This window comes from Arvicanthis niloticus, chromosome 12 (genome assembly GCF_011762505.2).
Source record: "Arvicanthis niloticus isolate mArvNil1 chromosome 12, mArvNil1.pat.X, whole genome shotgun sequence".
Classification (NCBI taxonomy): domain Eukaryota; kingdom Metazoa; phylum Chordata; class Mammalia; order Rodentia; family Muridae; genus Arvicanthis; species Arvicanthis niloticus.
Genome location: NC_047669.1, coordinates 637,422 through 661,864, shown reverse-complemented (window position 1 = coordinate 661,864; position 24,443 = coordinate 637,422). Strand labels below are relative to the sequence as shown.

Here is a 24,443-nt window from a genome sequence, read left to right as displayed (position 1 = left end):
AAAGGGGATAACATCTGTATTGTAAATAAATAAAATATCCAATAAAAAAAACCTTCAAATACCCTAAACAAATCTTTCTTTCTATGGTCTGTTTTATTCAGGCATTCATCATATCGATAACAACAACAACAACATCCAAAAAACAAAAACAAAAAAACAAAAACCTGACTCTCGCCCTCCCAAACTCTGAGCCTGACATTTTTTACTAGTCAATCAGATCCATTATTTCCACTTGAAAAATCTTGCGAAGTTTCCTTGATCTGTATTCTCTGTGCTTATGTGTCAGGTAGAGAACAGTGCCCAAATCTTAAGTCAACTCTAGCCTCAGGCAATGGCTAGTCTAATTTCTGATTTCTGTGTGTGTGGATTTGCTAATTCTGGACATTCCATATAAACTGACTCATATAGCATGTGGTTTGGCATCTTAACACAGGGCTTTCAAGTGTTTACTCATGCTGATGCAAACATCTGGGATTTATATTTATAGCTGAATAATATTCCATTATGCAGATGTACCACACTTTATTTCTTTACTAAGGTTGAATACTGATACCATTTTACCTTTTGGATAATATGAATCATTCTTTTGTAAACACTTGTGTACAAATTTTGTTTTCCAGTTTTTCAGGAATATCCCTTCAGCAAGTCGATTTGCTGGTTCATATGATAGTTTCAGGTTAGACCTGAGGAATTGTGGTAAGATCAATTCAACCTCTAATCATACCATGTCTAGGTTTCCTCCAAGGTGTGCAGTGCTTCTGTTTGCTTCAATATCTGTTTCCTGCTCCAGGTAGAAATAGTTTGTTCTTTTGTCTTGGCTGTTTGGAGGAACTCCATCTGTGTAGCTTTCAAATTCTGATGTTGGTAAGCTGGGGGAAACTTGTGTCATTTTTTTGGGAAATTTCAATCTGGCCTAAATTCGTTCAAATCAGAGTCTAGTCTTTATCATCTAAATGCAAGTGCCTTCAAGTCACCACCAGGCAGTTAGACTGTGGCTAATATCTCAGTAACCTTCCCTGACTGGCCTTAATTGTATTGAACCTATGACTGTTTTCTAACTTAATGCCAGTACATTTTTTTCTGTATTTTTAAATGATGAAGATTATCCTAAAACCCTGGGGGGTTGAGATAGTCACTAAGTCCAGAGTCTTTTCCATATTTCTTGTTCTATTTCTGCTGGGAGAAAGTTGGGATTCATGGGAGTCTTTCCAACTAGGTCATTTACCTTACAAAACTTTTTTTTAAAGCGTATAATGGATGACTCGATGCTAGATATTGAGAGAACCATGGACTGTGAAGCTTGATTCTTTGTGCTGGTGGCTGAGAAGGTGGTACAAGAACCATTGAGTAGCAGAGATAAGCTTTGTGGACATTTGTCTTTCATGGATATTTGATTATACATACAAATATTCTTTTTTGAGTATTTGTGATTAGATTGTTTTATAACATGTATTTATATAATAAATCTAGGAATAAGTACTTTGTTAAAACATAAAATCATTGAGAATTTTCTGTAATGTTGTGAGTTAAATTTAAATTCTCTGGACTGCTATTGGAGGCTTCTTTACAAAGTGTCCTTGTCCCAAAACCACCCTCTGATTTTAATTTTCTACTGTTTCCTTATATAATAAAGTAAGATATTTGAAGTAAGATTTCTTTGAGCAAAATCTTATTTGGGTTCCACAACAGGTTGAGTCGATTTGACCTTTGTTATACAAGTGTCATGCCTTCTGTTTACTTCCTGTTCCTTTCACCTGGAGCAAATATTTCCTTCTTCCTGGCTCCAACACTAGATTTTGGCTTTTTCCACATTCAGCCTCTACAAATACTGTTTTTTTTTTTTTTTCTTCTCTAGATCTGCCTGGTTCCTACTAATCCTTCATGGGACGTTTTGGGAAATGTACTTTGATAACCAACTTAAAATTTGTGCACTTTTTTTGTGTACACTCTAATTTTCTTTCCTTAGGTTGGTTGTTTCTCTTTAGAGCAATTGTTTCTCGCAGTACCCTTTATTTAATTATTAATGTGTTGATTTGAGCATCTCTTATCCTGTTAGACTTGGCTTCATGAGGAGGGGCCTTAGAGCTGCTTCCTCCACTTCATGAATGCCCATGTATAGACCAGCATTTGATTCTCATACACAGCATGCCACTGAATGACTGAATGGGTGAGTGTGTTCTGCTGTTGCCAGGAAGATACAGCAACACAGACAGGTGGGAATGATATTTCATCTCTGTCAGTCAAATCCCGAATGTACATCCAGTCAAACTCCATCTCTTTCACTGAAGCTTTGTCTTCTTTTTAATCAAGGGAAGAAGGGAGGCAGAACAATGGTTTTTTTTTGTTTTTTTGTTGTTTTTTTTTTTTTTTTTGTTTTTCGAGACAGGGTTTCTCTGTGTAGCCCTGGCTGTCCTGGAACTCACTCTGTAGACCAGGCTGGCCTCCAACTCAGAAATCCGCCTGCCTCTGCCTCCCAAGTGCTGGGATTAAAGGCGTGCACCACCACCACCCGGCCAGAACAATGTTAAAAAGGAAAAGATAAGGTGATAGCAACACTGGAGCTAGCTGTAGGATGTCTAATCAGCACTGGGCAGAAAAACCTCAGTTTTTTGAGGTGGGGTTGGAGGAACATAGAGATTGGGTGGCCACTGGCTGGTGAAGTTGCTTGCAGCTTAACACATAGACGGATGAGTAATGTCAGTGTGGAGAGTGAGATGACAAGAGCCAGCAACTAGAAACAGAAAATTGTGAGTAGATAAGAGGAAAAAAAAAAAAAAAAAAACAGTAGGAGCAAGATCAAACAGGGGTAAGAAGAGGTTAGGGAAGCAAGGCTCTTCACAGTGCTCCTGTGCTCTCTGGCCCAGGCACCCCTTCCCATACCATCTGCACTTCCCATGCCCCTCTGTATCTTTTAGAAGTGTCTTAGTATTGTTTCAGGACACAGGCATGAGTTGAGACTGTTGCTATATCTTACCCAATACTTGCAATTGACTCCTGCTCAATCTCTTTTTGTTGAACGTTTCTCCTTTGAACTCACTGATAATTGTGTTTAATGATATGTCTTATTTTTTATAAAGTATTAACATATTAATCTCATTAGATTAATAGCTAAGGGAGTGATGGTTGAGAGAGTTTTTAAAAATCTCACATTACCTCCTCTCTTAAAGAGATATGCTGTCTGCTTTATTGGTCTTAATTATGTCTTTTTATTCTGCAGCACAAATGTAAGAGTTGACCACTATCCTTGAACAAAACCTTAAATGATCTGTTGTGAGGTCTCAGCTCCAAGCGGGTGCACACCAGAGCTTCTTTACCGTGTGGAGATAGGACTTGCCAAACTTCTTTTTAAAAGAAAGACAAACAAATAAACAACAACAACAAACATGTTTCCACCCTTAGGGATCTCAGTATTCTACTTTGTACGAAATGTCTATTTGGGTTTGGGAAATAGCTTGGGGTATGTAGTATGATCTAGCATACACAAGACCTTGGGTTCACTCTCCAGAACTGAAGAGGATGAAGAAAAACTATCAATATTTCTAGTAGATGAGAACTATTTGCATATAACTAATTGTTTAAAAATCTCCTCTTCTTCCTCCAGCTTTACTGTGGTCATGTTCTTCTGCCTGCCTCTGCCTCCCCACTTCACAGGAAATATAGTATATATAGGCCTTAATTATCTGTCTGAATTATGGAAGTAGAAGCTTCTGGAGGCCAGGAAGTTTATCATTTTACCTTTTTACCCTCCACAGGACCTATCACAATCCTTTATAAATGTTCAATGACTAAGGCAGTGTACATACCTTTAATACTAACACTTGGGAAGTAGAGGTAAGCAGACCTCTTTGAGTTGGAGGCCAGCCAGGTCTACAGAGTTAGTTTCAGGACAAGCAAGGATACACAAAGAAACTCTGTCTTATAAAAAAAAACAACAAAACAAGATTCAATGAATATCTTAAATATTTTCAAGGGTGCCATTATAAAGTCAGAGTTACATCTTTATATAAATATTTACTTGGATATATTTATTTTCTATTATGTCATATTTAAAGTGTCTCTATTTCTCAAAAGCTTGTTTATTGAACTATTTCTATAATTTTATATTATTTTAATATTAATATAAAGAATATTTTGTAATATCTTTTTAAAATATAAAACTAAACTACCAGACAATAGAAAACGACAAAATCATTGTGCTAGATAGTTTTATGTCAACTTGACACACGCTAAAGTCATCTGAGAGGAGAGAATCTCAATTAAGAAAATGTCTCCATAAGATCAGGCTGCAGGCAAGCCAGTAGGACATTTTCTTAACTAGTGATTGATGGGGGAGGGCTCAACTAGCTTTAGGCTGGTGGCCCTGTGTTCTATAAGAAAGCAGGGTAAGCAAGGCATGAGGACCACAGCTGTAAGCAGCACTTCTCTCTGACCTCTGCATCAGCTCCAGGCTTCTGCTCTGTTTGAGTTCCTGATTTCTTTCAGTGACGAGCTACATTATGGAAGTGTAAGCCAAACACACCCTTTTCTCCTTATGTTACTTTGATCATAGTGTTTTGTTGTAGCAATAGAAACCCAAACCATGACTATTTTTACTTATATTAAAAATACATTTCTAGTGATTAGGTTTCTTCTCCTCTCTCTATTCCTTCCAGTTCTTCCCACCCTCTTCTCCCATCCAGAATTATACATTTTCTGTCTTTCTTTAGAAAACAAATAAACATCTAAAGGATAATAATAAAATACAACCAGATAAGACAAAACCCAACAAATCAGAATAAGACAAAACAAACAGAAGAAAAAAGAGCCAAAGAAAAAGCACAAGAAATACATGTGGGCACAGACACACAGGATTCCCACAAAACCACAAATCCATGCTATATAAACAAAGGACCTGTAAAGTTAAAAAAATGTCCTGACTCAGTATTATGAGACAAAGATGTCACTGAGTTAGTTTTGAGTTGGCTATCCTCTGTAGAGTTGGAGCCTACCCTTAAGAGTGGTTTCTTTCCCCAGTGAGACAACTTTTGAGAAATCTAGTTTATTGTTTGCAAGTATTTATTAATTAGAGATAGTTTTTTTGTGTTAGAGATGGTGCGTTTTCTTCTCTTTCAGCTCCGGGACCTAATCTGGTGCATACCCATGCAGGACCTGTGTATGCTGCTACCGTCTATGTACATTCATGTGTTCATAAGTCGTGCTGTGTTTAGAAGACCTGTACTCTTGGTATCCCCCGTGTCCTCTGGCTCTTGCACTTTTTCTGCCTCCTTTTCTGCAGAGTTCACTTATCCCTGAAGGGAGAGGATCTGTGGTTTTCTGTACTTGTTCTCATCTGCTGCAGGAGGAAGTGTCTCTGATTATGATAGAACAAGACACTGGTATGAGTAAAGCAGAATGCTGTTAGGAGTCATTTTATTGCTATATACCTTTATCAGAAGAGTTTTTTTTTTTTTTTTTTTCACTGAGTTCCCTGGACTAGGTCCCTGATGTATGATGAAATCTCAAAGTAGTTTTGATTTGCATTTTCTTGATGACTAAGGTTGGTGAGCATTTTAAAAAGTGCTTCTTAGGCATTTGAGTTACCTTTTTAAGAGATTTCTCTGTTTAGATATTTAGCCATTTCCATTTTTTAAATTGGGTTATTTGTGATATATATATATGTATATATATGTGTGTGTGTGTGTGTGTATGTATATATATACATATATATGTGTTATATATGTGATATATATGTAATGTATATATATGTGTGTGATATATTTATATGTGATATGTATATGTGTGATATATATTTATATGTGATATACATGTGTGTGATATATATGTGATATGTATATGTGATATATGTGTGTGTGTGTGTGTTAGTCAGTGTAATGGCTATTCCTGGTTGTCAATTTGACTACATCTGGAATGAACTCCAATCTAGAAATTGAGGGCACACCTCTCATCCAGATTTTCAGGCTGGAAGACATAGACTTCTGACTCACATCTTGACATGGGATGACACACTTTTGATTCAGATCTTGATGCATAGTGACCACCCAGGCAAGATAATACACTCCTTCAATCCTAGGAGACTGAGGTAAGCAGATCTTTGAGTTCAAGTTCCAAATACAGACCTGGTGGTACACAGCTTTAATCAGGGCCACATCTTCTACTGGAGTCCTACATAGGATGATGGAGAAGGAAGATTCACTCTTATTCACCTGCTTACAATTCCTTTTGCCAGCACATCTGTTGCAACCTACTTCAGGATTCCAGTTTATACAGAAGACTGGCTAAAACACCCCCACTTATGGGACTGAGTAACTTACTAGATTCTTGGACTGCCCATTTACAGCTGCCCATGGTTGGGTTAGTTAAGCTGCAGATTGTAAATCATTACAATAAATTGCCTTAATATATAGAAACATTTCATAAGTTTTGTGACTCTAAGGAACCCTGACTAATACAGCCAGCTATTGAATGATTAGCTTGTAAAAATCTTCCCCCATTCTGTAGCCTGCAGCTTTTTGTTCAAACAATGCTGTACTTTGCTTACTTTTCAGTTTTACGAAGTCCCATTTATTAATGTTGTTCTCAATGCCTATGCTATTAGTGTTCTATTAAGAAAGTCTTTTCCTGTAGATTGCTTTTGGTGGTATGGGCCATTTTTACTCTATTAATTCTACCTATCCATGAGTATGGGAGACATTTTCATCTTCTGATATTGTTTTCAATTCCTTTCTCAAGTATTTTTAAATCGTTATCTTACAAGTCTTTTACTTGATTAGTTAGAATTATGTCAAGATATTTTATACTATTTGTTGTTGTTGTGAATAGTGTTTTTTTTTTCCTAATTTTGTTTTCAATCCATTTGTCATTTCTGTATAGGAAGGCTACTGGTTTTTGTGTGTTAGTTTTGTACACAGTTACTTTGCTAAAAGTGTTTGTCAGCTGTAAGAGTTTAGTGGTGCAACTATTGGGGTCATTATGTATATTATCCTATCATCTGTAAATAGAGACATTTTTCCATCTTCCAGTTTGTACCGGCTTGATCTCATTCAGTTGTCTTATTGCTCTAGCTAAGACTTTAAGTAGTATACTGAGTAGGTTTGGAGACCCTTGTCTTGTTCCTGATTTCAGTGGAATTTCTATGAGCTGTTCTTCATTTAAGTTAATGTTGGCTATGGAATTGCTGTAAATAGCCATTGTTATATTTTGGTACATCCTTTGATTTTCTACTCTCTCCAGGACTTTTATCATAAAAGGATTTTGAATTTTGTCAATGGCCTTTTCTGGATCTAATGAGATGATTATGTGGGTTTTTTGTCTTTCAATCTGCTTATATGAAGATTACATCTATCAATTTATGTATGTTGAACCATCCTGGAAACTCTGGAATGAAGTCTACTTGAACATGGATAACCTTTTTGATGTGATCTTATATTTAGTTCACAGGAATTTTTACAGCCATGTTCATGAGGGTTTCTTGGGTATCAGGGTAACTATAGCCTCATAAAAAGAGGTGGATAATGGTTTTTTTTGGTTGTTGTTGTTACTATTTTGTGGAACAATTTGGAGTATTGACATTAATCCTTCTTTGAAAATCTGGTAAATTTTGTTCTAAAGCCATCTGGCTCTGGGCTTTTTTTTTTTTTTTTTTTTAGACTTTTAATGACTGCTTCTCTTTCTAAGGGTCATAATTCTTTTTAAATTGCTTATTTGACCTTGATTTTACTTTGGTAGGTTGTATATTGCAAATATTATCCACTTATTTTTAGGTATTCAAGTTTGATGGAGTATAGGTGTTTAAAGTATGTCCCTATGGTTTTCTGGATTTTCCTCAGTGTCTGTTGTTATATCTCTGCTTTGTCTTCTAATTGTGTTAACTTGTATATTTTCTTTGCACCACCTAGTTAATTTAGGTGTTTTTCAGTCTTATTCATTTTTTTCAAAGAACCACCTCTGTGTTTCATTAATTATTTGTTGTATTTTTTGGTTATTTTTATTTTTCTGTTTTCAGCTCTGAGTTCGGTTACATCTTGCTTTCTGCTTATATTGGGTGTTATTTCTTTTTTATATTCAAGAGCTTTTATGTGTGCTATTAAGTTACTATAAAACTTCTCCAACATTTTTATGTAGGCACTTAGTGTCTTAAACTTGCATCTTAGAAGAGACTTCATTCTGTCCCATAAGTTTGCGTATGATGTATATTCATCTTCAGTCACTTTTAGAAAGCTTTTTCTTTCTTTGTTAATTGCTGACTTGACCCATTTTCCATTCAGTAGTAAGTTTGTTCAGTTTTTATGAGTTTGTAAGCTTCCTGTTGTTTCCATTGTTGTTGATAGCCAATTTTAGTCTGTAGTGTCCAGATAGGATGCAGGGTGTTATTTTAATTTTCTTGTATTGATTGAGACTTGCTTTGTGTCCAAGTCTGTAATCAATTATTGAGAAACTTCTATGAGGTGATAAGAAGAAGGTACATTCTTTTGTGTTGGGTGAAATGTTCTGTAAATGTCTGTTTGGTCCAGAATTTCTGTTTATTTTTTGTCTAGAGGACATATGTGCCAGCAAGAGTATTAAAGTTTCCCACTATCAGTGTTTGAGGATCAGTATGTGATTAAAGTTGTAGGAGTGTTTCTTTTATGAACTTGGGTGTTCTTGTTTAATGCACAGATGTTAGAATTACAATATACTTTTCCTTTGAGTATGTAGTGTCCTCTATCTCTTATGATTAATTTTGGTTTAAAGTCTAGTTTTCCAGATATTACAATGGCTATTCCAGCTTGCTTCTTAAGTTTGTTTGCTTGGAACATTTTATCCCATCTCTTTATTCTGAATTGCTCTTAATCTGTGATGTTAAGCTGTGATTCTTGGATGAGTCTGTGGATGCATGTTGTTTTGAACCCATTCTTTTAGTGTTAGTGGAGTTTTCTTTTGATGGCTATATAGTTTCTCTTCTGAATAGTTTAGCTTTGAAATATATTTTGTCAGATATTAAAATGGGCATACCAGTCTGTTTATTAGGTGTATTTGCTTAAAATACCTTTTTCCAACCCTTTACCATGAGGTAATATCTATCCTTGTTGTTAAGGATCTTAGATGTAGCAGAACAATAGATTCTGTTTTCACATGTCTTTTATTAGGAGATAATTGATGCTGAGATATTTCAATGACTAGTGATCACTGATTCCTGTTATTTTGTCATTGTTCTTATTGTTGTTCTTGGTGGTAGTGAGGGTGATGTGTGTATGTGAGTGTGTTTCCCCTCTTTTGATTTTGGTTCCCTGTAGTTTCCTGGGTATCATTAACCTCTTTAGGTTGACTTTTCTTTCTAGCACTTTTTGTAGATGTATACATCTTGTTAAATGTGTTCTATTATACATTTTGTTATAATATAACAAAATACAGCTTGTTAAAATGTGTTCTATTATAGAATTTCTTATTTTCCTCATTGATCTCTTAGAGGCTGCAATATATCTGTCCAGGAGCTTCTTGCCTTTAAGTCTCTATTGAGAAGTCAGGTACAATTTTAATTAGTCCTTATTCCCTTGCCTTTTTCATATTGTTTATTTTTTATTTTATTTTTTTTATTTTTATTTTTTTATATTTTTTGTGTAAACATTATGTGCTGACAGGAATTTCTTCTCTGATTGAGTCTATTTTATATACTGTACGCTTCTTGTACTTTGATAGGCTTCTCCTTCTTTAGGTTAGGAAATTTTTTTTAATGATTTAATTGCAAATATTTTCTTTGTTTGACATGGTTTCTTTACCTTCCTTTATTCCATTATTTACAGATTTGTTTTTTAATTGTGTCCTAGATCTTGGTTGTTTTGTGTCTGGTTATATTTACATTTAATATTTTCTTAACCAAGCTATCCATTTCTTCTATTTTGTCTTTAATGCTTGAGGTTCTTTCTTCTACTTCTTGTATTCTGTTGGTAAATCTTGTCTCTCAGTTCTTAATTTTTTATTTCTAGTTTTCCCTCAGTTTGGGTTTTCTTTGTTGATTCTATTTCCACTTCCACATCTTTGTGTTTGCACTGATATGAAGAGTCTAGGAACAAGAATCTTCTCAAAATGTAGAGATATATGTTATTAGACATCAGAGAGAGAGGGGACAGCTCCAGTGGAGAAAGGTTGATCAACAGACACTGGGCTACGGTTAGGAACAAAAACATTTGGTGCTCTGCTGCACAGTTCTGTGACTAACAATGATGACGGTGCATCATGTGTTTCAGAAAAGTGAAAGAGGAGTTTCAACAAGTCACCCTTTAAAGAGAAGTTTAAGGCAATGGGTAGCTAACCCTGACTTAAGTATCACACGATGAATATGTGTCTCAAAAGATCATAGGGTAACTACACAAATATGTACATTTTTGTTTTGTTTTCTGTGTCAGTTAAGAGACAAAGTTAAGGAAAGCTTCTCCACCCCCTGCTTCTGGGTTAGGTTCACGTGCACCTGCGTGCTCTTGGTTGACCAGGTGTGAACACCATCTCCTTCCTGCTTTCAGAGTACTGGTATTTTCTCAGCAGTACTCCTGAAGCACACCTACCCAAAGGGCACTGACACATAGAGGCATTTTTTTTCCTGGTAAAAGATGTAAAAATCCAAATTCTTTTCTTCTTAGCTACTGGGTTGATGAGGATGCAGTATATTTCATTTGAGGATAAATTTAGATTTGTGAGTTATTTCCTCTCTTCCTCTCACTCACTGCTCTCTGGATGGCTGAATATGCATGTTCTCTTCTGGCTTTTAGGAATAGCATTTTCTGTGCAAATATGGTTTACTTTTGCAATATATCCTACAACACCACACCACTGGGCTTCTTTCCAAAAGGTCCCCATCTGCTGTGTGGTACCCAGGATCCCTAGGGTGGGATATATTTTATGTAAATAATTTCAGTCAAACTTTTACAGAGGTGTTTTGTAAATAGGACACTTTCATTTCAGGACTTGAAAGGGGGAAGGGAAGAAAGCAAAAGAAGTTTCTAGAACGCTCATACTCTACCCAGACTGCATATGGCTTCAGGTTTAATTACTTTGCCAGGTTGAATGAAGCTTATCATAGACGAAGATCTGCTTCAGTCTCTCTTCGGTGCTGTTCAAGCAAGGACTTGGCTAGTCAGAACTGTGCTAAGAAGAGGTGAGTGCATCAAGTAGCACTACATTTTTTTTTCCAAGGTATTTTTTCATTCTTCTTCATTTGTATGTCTTTCAAGAGTACAATGAAAACTGATAGGTAAAACTGCTGGTTGTGTGAAGGTGAAACTCAGGGATAGAAGTCCAGGGAATTGTGCTGCTTTTGGTCAATCACTTAAAGATGCTACTCAGTTATTGGATGAGGTAGCTATGATAGGGACCTTCATGCTAGATGAAACAAGGCTTCAAGAGAACCTCTATAGATAAGAAGACTACAGTCGAAGGACTAAGTTCTCAGTTCTGGCTGAGTGTGCATCCCATGTGTTCCCTTATTTACTCTCAGCAGGAGCCCTTAAGACTCTACATTCTAAGTTTAGTGATGGTGTCACTGTCTCAGCCCATTATTCCTAAGCTCATGCTCAGCTTTTCTTGCCTGGCACTCTCACTATGAAGGCTTCCACAGGGTCTCACTCCCTATATGTGATCATGGTCACCCCAGCTATTGTCTGAACCTAGCAATGTAATGGCTGACACATAGTGCTTGCCTGCTGAATGACACCCACCACACTGCAGTACTTCATAAGTGTTAGCTTATTTCTGTCAGCAGCACAACATGCAGTGGCACTACCCTTACCTCCTTTCCACTGGGTTTGATACCAAGTTAGGTTAGCTCACTTATTGACCCTCTCAGTCTAAACACATGGCAATTCCTTAAGACTGGTGACAAACTTCAGTGTTTTTCTTTTCTGTTCATACAGGCAGAGGCAATACTGGCTATGAGAAGATTGAGAACGAGTAAGAATGGTGAGAGGTTCATGGTTTTTTTCCCACAAGCCAGTGCAAGGATTCGGTGTAGATTATCATTTCTGTTGGTCAGGACTGTCATTCAAGTTATGATGCCCATAGCCACTGACGTTAGATTGCAGCTTTTTATTTATTTATTTTAATTGTTTTCGTGTTACAAAAACACTAACTTCAAGATTTATTTTTGTAACTTTTGAAACAGAGAAAACAACACACTCTTGGGGGAAAGGTGAGGGTAGAGGAACAGGCCCTGGGTAGAGATCACAGCACCTGGAGTTTGCGAGGAGAGCCACACACACTGCCACACAGCACAGGGGACAGCTAATGTCCGAGGCTCCTTCGACCAGTTCCTGCGCCATGCAAAGCTCATCATGAAACAAGTCCCACTCGTCCTCAGAGTCTGTCAGCTCCTCGTCCCTACCTGCAGCCAAAAGCATAAGCAACATCTCGCCCAGCTCAAAGATGACAACCTCCTCTTCATCATTGTCAAAGGGGTTGTTTTCTCTCTCCACAATGAGCTCTGAGAAGTGGCTCCTTCGTTGGGCCTGGTGTCTGCTTGGGTATCACTTTCTGTCTCTGTGGCTCCTCTCTAGAGCCATCAGGGAATGCATGCTTGTAATAAGTTTCCTCCAAACGGGCGACTCCCATGTTCTTCATCAAAATACCTGCACGCCTTGTTGCTCATGGCCTCCTTGTATTTCTGAATGAGTTTCTGCTTCTCTTCTTTCTCCTCCACCCAGTACTCACTTGGAATGAAAGTTACAAGTGGTCTGGCATTTGGGGCAGGACTTTATGATCTTGTTCTCAAATTGTTTAGCCCTTCTCTACTTGCGAATGCACTTGAGACAGTTGGTGTGGTTGCAGTTGGAGAGGATCCCAAAGTGATGCTCACGGGGTTGGCTTTCTCATATACCACCTCCTTGCAGATCCCACACACCATGTCCCTGCTGTGCTGAACAGCAAAAGAGAGCTCCATGTCCTTCTCATGGGCCTCAATGCAAGATTTTATGTGCTGTGACCTCTGGGCAGCATCCATTGGGTGTAGGACCTGCATGCCACACATGTCACAGGAGTCTCTGTGGAGATACACACAGTTTTCCCCATAGTGACACTTTCCCATTGCAGCATAGGGCCAAAGCTGCTTCTTGTCTCCATCTTAGTTGGCTCCTTCTCTGACTATTCCTTTGTCACTGAGCCCTGCAGGGGTACTTCAGTGCAGGAAGTGGTAGTATGGCCTCTTCTGAACCTGCTCCTACAGTTCGAAAGTTTGGGTTTCATGACTTAGCTCTGCCTGGATTCATTTTAGCAAGAAGAAAGACTTGAGGAAGAAACAAGGGATGGTTTTGCACTCAGATCTGTGGCAGTCACTTTTTCCTGTCTCAGTGGCTTGCTGTGTTCTTATCTGCAGCAGTCTCTGTAAACAGAGTACCCTCTTTGAAAATATTTGCACATATATTATAGACTGTCATGAAAGTATCGACAGTTATCTCCTTCCTTACAAACCCCATGCATAAAATATCTGCAGGTGACCTGTATTGTCTAGCCACCACCACTGCCATCGCTGGTGCCGCCCCCTCCTCCCACTCCTGGAGATAGAGCAGCAACTGTGGGGATAGAGGTGAGGGAGGTTACTGCCACAGCTCGCTGCTGCTGCTGCTTCTGCTCCGGATGTTGTGGCTGTTAAGGGAGCTGCAACCTCCACCATTACTGTTTATCGATCGCAGCTTTTTATATCTCTTTCTCTTACCCCTTCCTTTCTAGGAATGAAAAAGTTTTGGACTTGAGTTCAGCTCTAAGGTACTCGGAGATCAGACTGGGAACCTGGAGTATCATGTACAGGAAAAGGTGAGGCCTTGAGTATGGACTGAGGGAAATGTCTATGTAGCTGATAGGCCTTCGCTGGACCAGGAGGGAATTGCTGCTGTCCTGATGGCAGGTTTCATTTTATGAACTCCTAGGAAGCTTCAACTTCCCCTCCAAGGCAGTCTTTTGAGTCCTGCTTTTCACTGTTACACAGGCATTATTATTACTTTGCTGTGTCGTGACTGGGTATTGTGTGTCAATGTCCTCTAAGCTAATGTGGCACAGAAGCTTAATGGGTGAGGTGAAGAAAGGTCTTGTGGGATCAATGTAAAACATACATCACTAAAGACTGTAGTTATGTTCCTGCATTAACAGTGAATTTCCCATACTAGAGTGTGCATACTATGGGAGATGTCTGTAGATGGTGATATCCACCTGTTGTCTACTTAACACAGAGTACAGTGATCCCACAGAAAAGAGCACTAGCCAGAGACAGCCAGTTTTTACAGAGAAGAAGGTCTTACTGTTTATATGAAGACTTAAAAACTTATAATACATTGTTGATTTTCCACACCGCTTGAAGTTTATTTTCTCATTTTGGATATAAATGGTCATTATAACCTATACTGATGACTTTAGGAAAAACAGTTTTTGTCTTGGAAGTAGATGAGGTAGACAGCTGACCAGGAGAGCAGTGCAACCCAGGTCCAACCAGCAGAGCCTCTGCATCACACAGGAGGAGGGGAACTCACTAACTTTACATCTTGAGAAAGACTAACTTGCAGTAAAAGCAGTAGGTTCACCCTGTTCTGTAACAATGCTGTGACTCCAGAACATAGTGAGTAGGAATGTCTGGCACACGCCTCAGCCGTCAAGCATCCAAAGAGATATGGAAATAGTGGTGGTGACTCTCAATTACTTCCACATTGCCTGGCTCTCCTCCAGGACTACCTCTCCCCCCTGCCATGTCTTGACTGCCATTCTATTCTTTTCATATTCCATCCCTGTGGGGCTTTAACAATACTTAGGCAAATACACAAATATGAAATGTGGAATTGGCATTGTCACTATAATTATCTCTCAATCAAACATCATTTTGTAAGACTCAAAGGTTTCAGAGAGGACATTGGTAAAGATATTATGTAGATAGATTTTTAAAATTTTTAATATCCATTGTTCTGCAGAATCTGAACAAAGCTATATCCTTTTCATCCCACCATCCTTCTAAATTCTTTCCCCTCAAATAATTTCATATGTCTGATTCTTCAAATCTAACGAAAGTAGAATTCAGGTTACTCTCCATATTTTGAAATCTCAGTTTAAGTTCAGACTGTGACAATGGGAGATAGGCAGGAAGGGGTATATTACATATGAAACCCTGGCTCCTAAGAGAGAATCAGCGAACACTAAAATTCCAGCTAATTCTAAGGTTTAGAGAAATAACTGCAGTCTGTTACTCTACTGCATGAGCCTGTAACAATGTATTCTACACGTGGAAAGCAATATGGCTGTACTAGAGGAAGCCCTGTGCCTTGCCTTCTTTCGCCTTTGAAGTCTGAGCTCTCCTTTTGGGGCTCAACAGCCTTGGACAAGGGGACTTACCTAGGTGTTTCACCTGTTTTATATTTTAATAGATATTATAATAATGTGAGACTTATACTGTCATATGGAGAGTTTAAAATGCAAATTTATGAAGAATATTAGGAAAGTATCTGGCATGTAGTATGTGCAATAAAAATGTTCACAATCCTATTTATCATCAATACTATTTTGTTTTATTTTCTCCTTGATGCTTATCAGTGAACATACTTTGTGTATTTTTTTTATCTCTTTTATTATCTGCTCTATTAGAAGGGCAGTTTCTATAGGATAGCTGGTACCTAACATGAAACAGATATATATTCACAAACACTTCAGAACATAACAGATGGCAAACATTACATCAAAGTTGGTGAAAAAAAAAACAAAAAGGCTGAACACTTCTAAATAGGTTTCGGTTACAGATGCTCAGCCCTCCTCAAGGCCAGGGATGTAGCAACCTGAGGTTTGAAGTCTTCTCTGGACAGGGCTAGTCTGGACAAACTTTCTCAGAGCTATTTTCATGTGAATCTTCTCTATTGCCTGGGACATCAGCTGAGGAGCAAGGGGCCTGGATGAAAACTACACAGATTTTTACAGCATTGAGAGAGATGGGCTTGGATAGAAACATGTCTTTGACTTGTTTCTAAACTTGCTATGGGTCTGTTGTTTTGGCTTTAGAGCTTCTGCGCACTGACTCAGGAGGATCCTAATCTGACTGGGGATAATTTTTTTCCTTTTTAAAAAAGTCAAATATCTCTGATAGTTCAATTGTGAGTAACCAGGTCACAATGCTATGTGTGTCTTCATGGGTTCAGAGTCATCTTGGACTCCACCCAAGGATACACAGGACATCCAGTTGAAAAGTAGGATATATTGCATATAGCAGCTAACAGCCCAGGCAAATTCATTCTTCAAACAGCTTTAATCTATGTGAATGTGAAGCTCATTAAAGGTAAAAGTTAAATGAGTGGATATGGTATAATTTTCTCTCACCAGGAAACACAATGTGAGTCATGTGGTTCAGAGAACAAGATATACCTGGGAGATTTAAATTGCATTCATGGGAGGACCTGTGAGATATTATCCCATCCTTGGAAAAGGGCCTGGATATACAAAAAGATGGACAACTTGCTACTATCCATGAAATGCCCATAACAGTTAGGAACACAAGCTTGCAATTTAGATAGAAAGGAGTGCAGCTTGGTGAGTTGTCAAAGTAGATGCATTCTGTAAAAACCTGTCAAAACAGGCTTATCTCCATGTGGGTAAATGATTGGCTAGATTTTAAAAGCTGTGACAGAATAGTGTGATTTTCCAGGTCTGGCTCGGCTCACATACCCAGCCTAGTGGTCCTACACTGGAGGCTCTCTGCAGCATTCCCTTCCATCCTCATCCTGGGATTGCCACATTCCTTGCTGCCACCCTGAGCTTGACCCTGCACATGCACTTGAAGTTTCCATCTGGAAGACCCTCACCTGTGGCTTAGTTGTAAATTCCATGTACAAGCTGACACTGTCCAAATCTTAGTTTCCTTCTTTTGCTTAGAGCCTGTGCTTAGAACAGTTACCTCACACATACACCAGCCTCTTTTCATGCTCCTGGAGGATTTCCTAAAAAACACCAAAGTTACTATGGATGTAGCATAAGCTTTATAACTGTTCCCTCCCTCTGTCTGAGAATTCTCATCTCAGGAAATGAGACCACTACCCTCTCCATGAAGCTGAGTGGAAACAATGGTACTTGCAAGCTTCCTTCCGCACTACAAGCCTGACTCTCACACACATAGTCTGTCAATAAGTTTCATTTCCTCTTCCTCCAAATGCCCACAGCATCCTCTCTGCTCATCCTGTTTAAGCCAGACTGTCAACAGGAGGACCTGGAGTATTTTTCTTGTCTCTCAAGCCTTCACAGTAAAGTCCTCAGATAGCTGACAGAGTGGCTTTTAGAAAGTATGGCCAGCAAAGTGGAGAGAGGGTTCTGTTGGGCAAGATTTTGGCATCCAAGCATGAACATTTGAGTTCAGTCTCCCAGTAGAAACATAAAAGCTGTGTACTACAATCATCACTGGGGAGTGGAGGAGGAGCAGAGACAAGAGACTTCCAGGCTCACAGGACAGACTGCCTAGGCAAACAATGAGCTACATTGTCAGTGATAGATGCCATCTCAAAAAGTAGGATGGACAGCACCTTAGGAAGTAACCTATCATCAACCTTTGGCCTTCACAGGCACACACAACCATACATATATATGTACCCTCATGCACATATATGCATAAACATGCAAACCCATAGACATATACAAATGCATCACACACACATACACACCACCACCACCATCATTATCAGGACAGGAACCCATGCTTTCTTATAATGTGTTATCTCTCCATTACCTTCCTAGAGTCCAGGATCCGCTTCTGTATTTCTATTTGCTTGGAATAGCTGCAGCTTTCTGTATTTCTTTATGCTCAGAATAGCTGGCATGGATTTGATTCAGAGTTCCAAATCTTCCATTCCCTGGCAAATGCCAAGACACATATTTTATGTTTGTACTAAGGGGGATTATAGTAGTTTGAATGAGAATGACTTCTCTCTGGGGGTTTATGCTCATATATTTAAATATTTGGTTTCTAGTAGTAGAACTCTTTGGAAAGGATTAGGCAGTATGGTCTTGTTGGAGGAGGTGCATCACTAGGAGTGGGCTTTGAGGTGTGAAAAGCACGTTCTGTTCCCAGTTCTCTGCCTCATGTTTGTGGATCAGGATGTAAGCATTCAGCTACTTGTTAAATGTCATGCCTGCCTGCTGCCATAGCCCTTGCCATGATAGTCACGGTTTCACCCTCTGAAAATGTAAGCCCCCCCCCATAGGTTTCCTTAGTTGTAGTGTCTCTTCACAGAAATAGAAATTTAAGACAGGGATAAAAGAGGTTTATTAGAGAGGTTGTCATCCAGGTAGTCTGATAATGGTGTCTCCTGATGAAAAAGCCAAGAATCCCATAGTTAAGTCCACAGCAATAAATGTTTCAATAGTCCCAATCTGGTGCGGGAGTTCCAGAGAATTCCTAGAGACATGCATTCCTTCAGCCTATATTGGAATCCCAGAGAAGTAGGTCCTAATACCAGAGAAGGAATGCCTCAGCAGCAGTATTTATGCATATTCCACTGAGAATGTGGGCAAGCAGAATAAAAGCAGAAGCAGAAGCTTTTGTCTTTCATCGTTCCATATTCTTCTACATTCCAGAAGGTGTGGCTCAGATTGAGGCTGGATCTTCCTACCTCAAGTGATCCATCAAATAAAAATATTTCACAGGCTTCCACGATGCTTGGGCTTTAGTTGATTCAGTTGTAATCAATTTGACAGCCATGGTTGCCCATCACAATGCTCTAGAGCAGTAGTAATCAATCTGGGTCACAACCTGTTTGAGGTCACACATCAGATACCAGCATATTGGATATTTATGATTTAATACAGTAGCAAAATTACAGTTATGAAGTAACAACAAAAATAATTTTATTGTTGGGTGTCACCACAATATGGGGAACTGTATTAAATGGTTCGAGTAGTAGGAAGATTGGGAACCACGATAAGAAGGCAGCTTGATCAAGCTGTGGAGAGCAAGCCAGTAAGCAACGATCCTCCCTGACTTTTACATTTGTTCCTGCTTCCAGGTTTCTGCCTTGAGATCCTGCTTTTATTTACCTTCATGATGGCTTATGCTCCTGACATATGAGATGAAGTAAAGAAAACTTGGTGTTTTATCACAGGAATGGAAGCCCCAAGACAAGCTGTGTGTGTGTGTGTGTGTGTGTGTGTGTGTGTGTGTGGTGTGTGTGTTGAACAAAGAACAGTGATGAGCAATGAAGAAAGGAAAGAGAAGCAAGAACTCTAGAGAAAGGGCAGACCACAATGAGATGAGACCAGTAGCCAAAGTGCATTGAACATTTATGGGTGAGGACCAGGAAAAGTATCATAGAGTCTGTTGAAAATACAAAGAAAGTGATTGATTATTGGACCAACTGGAGCACAGGCGAATGACCATTTTGGTATTGTTCTTTTAAATTATTATTTAGCCTAACTCTTTTACTATCTCTTTATTCGATGTGTGACTTTCTTAGAATTGAGACCGTCTATGCTAATTTTCTGGTATGCTTTAGCATTTTAAAGAATATAAAAAGTCCCATCTTAATTATTTTGTAAAAATTGAACTTTTAAAATTACAGAACATGTCACAGAACTTCCATAGAATTCTTTCTAAAGGACCAAATGTCTTGAGTTTGGGAGCTAAGCTAACAAGTTTGAATATTCTTAATATTTTTGCTTAGAATGAAACTTGGTATGTAGCACAGTTCTCTGTGGTTTGTAATTGCCTAGACAACATTGAAACAGGTAGTTTACACAGGCACAAAAGTTTGGTTTCTGCATAAATAATAGAAGATTTCACTTACTTAGGTCCTTCTGTGTGACCAGTATGCAAAGCACCTTTTATGAATTTTCTAATTTATTCCTCATCTTTATCTTAAGCAGAGGTACTATTTCAAGTTTACAGTAGAGAGCACAGTGCTCAGACCAGATATTTTGAACTTGAGACTAATAAACAGAGACTAGTTGGCATATTAGGATGTGCAATGGAATCTTTTAAAGACGCCGTTTAGACAAGAGCAATCCATGATGGATGGATTCATGAAATAGCTACTATGTTATTGTTAAATGTATCTAGGTAGAGAATTACATAGTCACAGAACTAAAATGAACCCTGTAAAGCACATGGACTAGTGTTTAGCCACTTGTCTGCATTCTGAAATCATGTAGGTCCCGGCTCTAATCCAATGCCTAAACCCATCCCATGCTATGTGGTTTCAAGGCTTACCTTGTTGTGAGGTTTGGGTTATATGTACTAAGATAACAAAATACTTTTTCTTCTCTGTCTATATTTGTCTCTGTTTCTGTTTATGGTTATGTCTCTCCCTCCTCCCCACTCTACTTCCCTCTCTCTGTCTCTCTTATTCTTTCTGTGTGTGGAAAGATAGGATTTCACTATGTGGCTTCCAGATCATCATTTTTCCTTTTCAGCATTCTGAGTGCTGGCATTAAAGGTATGGCCTACCATGTTTTACTGGAATGTAGGAGAAATTTTATACTCCCAGATGACTAATGTACAAGATTGAAAACATGGATGTTATAGTTTGGATACTGACTGACCCACAGAAGCGCATATTGTACTAAAGGTTTTATTATAGAGTTGGTGGACCCTTAAAGGGATGGAATCTCAGTTACAATTTTGGCCATTGAAGAAGTGCCTTTGATAGAGATTGTGAGTCCCAGAGTTCACTCTCTCTCCATTTTGATTTTTATGTTTCAGGGACAAGCTCTTATGCTCCATCACACATTCTTGGACCAGAGCAGTCAACTTGGACCAGAGCAGTTCAAATTGTGAACTGAAACAATATATATATATATATATATATATATATATATATATATATATATATATAGTCACTGTCTTCAGACACACCAGAAGAGAGCATTGGATCCCATTACAGATGGTTGTGAGCCAGCATATGGTTGCTGGGAATTGAACTCAGGACCTCTGGAAGAGTAGTCAATACTCTTAACCACTGAGCCATCTCAGCAGCCCCCAAATTTTTGTTTTTAATCGATTTATCATTGCAAGTATTTTACCGCCCTGGGAGACCGATTAACATAACTGGTCTTTCTAAATCCTTTGAATATTGATGCACTTTTCTAGAATTATTGCCTAGCTTCTGACTTGTGTGATAGTGTATTCTCACACTCACACTAAGAACACAGTAAATCTAAGATGGTATTTTCATGTGACATTACATATAATTCTACGCAGCTGACAACTGTGTACTATTATCAACAAAGGGAATCTACTTTAAGTTAAAATCAACCAGGCTTTCAATAGCTATCGTACCATTAAGCTGGCTGGAGTCTTCAAAATCTGCCTTATGGGTTCTACTCTATGTTCTTACCCTTCATATTAGCTCTTTACTCTTGGGTAGCTCCCCATTTGAGCAAATTCATCACTTATCTATGTGGTTGGGATTTGGAGTATCTCATTAGTTTGAAGTTAAGATGCAAGCTGGTCCAGGACTAGTGATGCAGACTTGTGATCTAAGCCACTCAGGAGGCAGAGACAGGAGGAGGTTCAAGGTTTGCTTGAGGTATAGAGCAAGATTGGTATTTATGTAAAGACCCTTTACATAGATAATAAGATCTGAAGATGTGTCTAATTGATAGAGCCACACACAACATGGTCAAGGGCACAGAAAAAAATGTCAATTTTGTTGTAATGAGTCTTTTTGTCGTTGAAGGCAACTCTGAGGCTGCAACTATTCCTAAGGAAGTTCTTCCATGTGTCTGGAGGATGTGCTTTTCTCCATGTACTTGAGTAACTTCTAGACAAGGCATTAACTTTCCCCCAGAAGACTGTACCAAAGGAAAAAAAGGAAGGTCACAAAAGCTTTAGTTCCTTTATAGCCTCTCCTCTATTATCACTTTTGCTTCTTTCAGATCATTCCAAAAAGACCAGTAGGCTTTGCTCTCAGGCAAAGGGAATAGAATTCTTCCGGTGAAAAGTGAGAAAGAATTATGAGTATTATGAAATCAATGCACATTAAAATTTTCCTCCCCAGGGAAATGAAATTTTTGACTCTGTGTCTTTTCAAGACCCACAGCCATGTAGTTTTTTATGTTGGATAAACAAAACAACTGGTGCATAAAGCTCTCCCATGGTATCACCAGAGTTCTAACTCATGTACTCCAGTACATACCATGGTCCTTCACCTTTTAGAGATCTCTCTTCCTTGAATGTGTGTGTGTGTGTGTGTGTGTGTGTGTGTGTGTGTGTGAGAGAGAGAGAGAGAGAGAGAGAGAGAGAGAGAGAGAGAGAGAGAGAGAGAGAGAGAGAGAGAGAGAGAGATTTGGAATGGGAATGTGTCAGCCCACTAAACTGTACTCAAAGTACCAACTGTGTCAAGAAAGATGGTTTAAAATCACCTTTTTTTTTTCTCATTTCATTTATTTTTAAACAGATTGGGATGCAATTACATCTGTTCTTTAACAATTAATTTATTTGTGTGTATGTGATTCATTCTGCTTGTTCTCACCCCAACCCTTTCTCATCTCTTCATCTTTTATCCAACCCCCTCTTTTCTAGAAATCTCTTTTCTCCATTCATGTATTTGTTTTGCCTTGGGTTTGCTGATGCTATTCTCTGTAGTCTGGGGATTAAAACTACCCATGGGGGGCACACCAGTGGGGAAAACACAGAAGACTGTGGATAGTCACCCCGGGAACACCCTCTGTACTTTCATTTTAGGTATTAAACAAACTTCTAATTTTAGAGCAGTTTTTATGTACAGACACTACCCTTTCATTGCTGATGTGAATTTGTTTGCCTGGTTAGGATGCTGCTCCCAAGGCATCACCACTGAGAACGGACTTCCTACCATTTCTCCTTCTTTTGACAGACACTGTGTAAACACTTCCCATACTGAAGGGAAGCTGTATTTCATTTCCATTAGGATGAAGTCCCCACTTGATGGTTCCTATACAAAATGCTTTAGATCCTTGTTATTTACCAATTTCATGTTGCTCTGTTAATGCAAATTCATGTGTATTAATTTTTCATTTTGAATTATGATCCAGTTTTACTATATTGTCATGTTCAACTTTCCAACAATGTTGCTAATACATGGACGATACCAGCATCATCTGGTGTATCTTTTATTGTAGGACTAGAATCTTTGTTTCTTCAAAAATTCTGTATTCCTTTCCACAGAGAATTCTGTAGGTGCATACTATTATTGGTTCTTTCTTATTTCTGTGTGTTCAGCCAACAGAGCAAGAAAAACTATGTGTGTAACAGGTATGTTTATAATACATAAATAATTTTCTTTTTTCCCATAAACACATGGGAAAAGACCTTTACAGTCTTTTCTCTTTTTACACCTGTAAGCTCCTTATTGAACAGAAAGTATCCAGCCCTAGTGTAGACTAACTTAATTGCTTAGTTCCTCTATGCCTCTATAGCAGTGTCAGAATCAACCCAGAATAAGCAACTTTGTTAACTAGAATATTTAGAGCTATTTATTTGCTTAAAGTTAGTATTTTTCTTTACTCCTTCCTTGAAATATTTAATGTTTTAATAGATATCTAATTTAATGTGTCACCTCAGAATATTTTTGATAAAGGAATAAATGACTGAACTGCTGAATAACATTAGAAATTTATTTTTAATACTTAAAATAATATTGATGTTTCAGCCTTTGAAAGTTGACATTTAAAAAGAGAAAAGTTGACATTTATTTGGAATTCATGAAATAGGGTTTAGGGAAAAACTTCTATTACTATGTTAGCTTTCATAAAGTCAAAAACAGGTAAGTGTTTCTCTAAGTTAAATGAGAACTAGAAGAAAGCTTGAGCTGGCTGGTTGGCTGGCTGGTTCCATGAGGCCAACACTTGTGGGGTCACAGTACCATATTTGTACAAAGGAACAACTGACAACAATCCCTGGTTTAGTAAAGAATGAACACCTTTCATTGCTGTGGAACTCTGTATGGTGAATATGAGTGAATGGTTCTTTCTAGTCTAGGACATTAATCTTTCCTGAGTTGACAAGTTTCTGAAAATTCCATCAATACAACCTCTTCCCTCTGTCCATTTTAATGGAGTAATTAGGCTTTTTTATTCAAATCTATGATGAGTTCCTTGGAAATGTCTTGGAGAAGCTAAGGCCCAGGTGCTCTTTTATGTACAACTGCTAATCTACGAGACAGTTGCTTTTTATAATGAGGTACTAACTATGCTTTGCCTCTTGTTCCCCAACATCATATTTTAGTAAGATCTATGGCCACCAGTGTTGGAAAAGGGCTCACTCTGTTCCTTTCCAATTTCAATGTTCATTATGCATATTTGCCTAGTGATCATATGACACTTTATTTCTGTGCTCAAGCAATTTTGACTAGCATTTCATCAGGTACACACAGGTGCATTGACTTCTCAACACCAGGTGTTTATTGTTTTTCTTATATTTTGGTTATCATGTAAAAAAATTAAGAAGAATGTCATTCAATCTCTACTGTGAAATTTCCCAAGAGTCCTTCAGTCTA

At 38.3% G+C, this 24,443-nt stretch overlaps 1 pseudogene; it reads right to left on the bottom strand.

Moving 5' to 3' along the window:
- Positions 1-12,331: 12,331 nt before the first annotated feature.
- On the bottom strand, positions 12,332-13,633 carry LOC117717953 (E3 ubiquitin-protein ligase makorin-1-like; annotated as a pseudogene).
- Between the last annotated feature and the right edge of the window lie 10,810 nt (positions 13,634-24,443).